Consider the following 2459-nt stretch of genomic DNA (forward strand, 5'->3'; position numbering starts at 1 on the left):
GCGGAGGGCGCGGGGCGGGGGGCGCGGGGCGGGGGGCGCTGGAAGGCGGGGCCGAGCGCCTCGGAGGCTCCGGGGGCGGAGGCGGGAGCGGCGTCCCTCCTGGGCCTAGTGGGTCACTCCGACGGGACCGGCAGCTCAGCGACCACAGTTCCTGAAGTCCGCGTGCTCGCTAGACAGAGCCTCAAGGGCGAAATTCGGAGCCCGAGTTGACCCCGGGCTGCCCTGAAATCAGACCAGGGCTCTCAATCCAGGGTCACCTTCACGGTGGGTGACTCCAGCTCCTGGGGCCTTTCCAGTGACAAATATGTGTGCGCAGGCGAGACACGCGATGTCCCCTGCGGGAGACGATCGTGGACGCCGGGCTCTGCTTTGGGCACACAACTAGCTCGTGTTTTTGCAGGTCAGAAGCGGGAGGAGGAAATTAATAGTCCTAGATGGGTGGCGAAAATTTTACATCTTGGCAGATTCCTCCTTCACCTACCGGCCACCATTTGTAAGTTTTTGTTTGTTTGCTTGTTTTGTGTTTTTTTGAGTTGGACTCTCACTCTCACCCAAGCTGGGGTGCAGTGGCACGGTCACGGCCACCGCCACCGCAGCGTTGACCTGCTGGACTCAGGTCTTTCAAGTAGCTGGAACCACAGGTGTGCACAACCACGCCAGGCTAATTATTTAACTTATTGTAGAGATGAGGTCTCAACAAGTTGCCCAGGCTGGCCTCGAACGCGTGTACTCAGGTAATCCTCTCACCTCCACCTCCCAAAGTACTGGGTTTACAGGTGTGAGCCACCGCGCCCGACAGTGAGTTCTAATAAATCAGTATCTTTCCTTACTGGACCACCAGGTGACTTTTTTGAGATATCTAAAGAAACTTAGGAGCAAGTTCTCTCGGATTTGGGTTTGCTGTGTTACAAACAGATTAAGGAACCTTACAGAAGGCAGTATTTCCAAAGAATAGTGAAAGCTGTTTTCTTTTTCCTTTTTTTTCTTTTGAGTTGGAGTCTCACTCTGTTGCCCAGGCTGGAGGGCAGTGGCACGCTCCCAGCCACCGCAGCCTCTACCTCCTTGGCTCAAGCGATCCTTCCACCTCAACTTCCAAGTAGCTGGAACTACAGGTGCGTGTCACCACGCCCAGCTAATATTTTGGTTTATTGTAGAAATGAGGTCTTGCCAAGTTGCCCAGACTGGTCTCGAACCAATGGACTCAGGCAATCCTCTCACCTCAGCTTCCCAAAGTGCTGGAACTATAGGCATGAGCCACTACTACACTCAGCTGTTTTCTCTTAATACACAATCAAAAGATTCTGCTGTCTGCCCTGCAAGTCCTCCTGTCCCACACCCCAGATCACTAGGGAAAACATTTACAAAAGTTTAGTGGATCTTATGGTCAATGACTATGACCAAAGGATTCTGTGTTGCTATATTTTTCTGGAGTCTTTAAAACAGATCATCTTAGCTGGGTGCTGTGGCTCATACCTGTAATCCCAGCACTTTGGAAGGCTGAGGTGAGAGGATTGCCTGAGCTCACAGGTTCGAGGCCAGCCCGGGCAACTTGGTGAGACCTCATCTCTACAATAAATCAAAAATATTAGCTGGGCATGGTGGCATGTGCCTGTAGTTCCAGCCACTTGGAAGACCGAGGCGGAAGGATCCCCTGAGCCCAACCAACAGTTTGAGGCTGCGGTGGCTGTGAGCGTGCCATTGCTCTCCAGCCTGGGCAACAGAGTGAGACTCCAACTCAAAAAATAAAACAAATCATCTTCCAGTAGATCCCAAAAGAAGAAATACTTGGACAGTATGAATTGGAGTTAATTATCCACACCAGTTTTGAGAAGTATCTGTCTTGTGTAGTGCTAAAATCCTAAACTACCTGGGAACTGCCAGGTGAGTGCTTGTTCTGAAATTATTAAGGAAAAAAAAGGAGAAAACCTCACCATAATTGTCTCACTATGGTATAGAGTTATTTCTTCATAGCCAATGAATTTATTTACCAAGATGTATAATTTCAGCCGGGTACAGTGGCTCTTGTCTATGATCCCAGCACTTTGGAAGGCCAAGGTGAGAGGATTGCCTGAGCCCACAGGTTCAAGACCAGCCTGGGTAAATTGTCAAGACCTCATCTCTATGATAAATTAAGAAAATTAGCCGGGCATGGTGGTACATGCCTGTAGTTCCAGCTACTTGGAAGCTGATGCAGAAGGATCGCCTGAGCCCAGCAGGTTCAGGCAGTGGTGGCTGTGAATGTGCCACTGCCCTCCAGCCTGGGAGACAAAGTGAGATTCCAACTCAAAAAAAAAAAAATGTGTAAGCCGGGCTCAGTGGCTCAACCTGTAATCGCGCTCTTTGGGAGGCTGAGGTGAGTGGATTGCCTGAGCCTGCAGGTTCGAGACCCGCCTGGGCAACTTGGCGAGACCTCATCTCTACAATAAATCAAAAAATTAGCCAGGTGTGGTAGTGCGTGC

The sequence above is a fragment of the Carlito syrichta genome, unplaced genomic scaffold, assembly GCF_000164805.1.
Source record: "Carlito syrichta isolate Samal-C Ts95f unplaced genomic scaffold, Tarsius_syrichta-2.0.1 Scaffold306547, whole genome shotgun sequence".
Taxonomy (NCBI): Eukaryota; Metazoa; Chordata; class Mammalia; order Primates; family Tarsiidae; genus Carlito; species Carlito syrichta.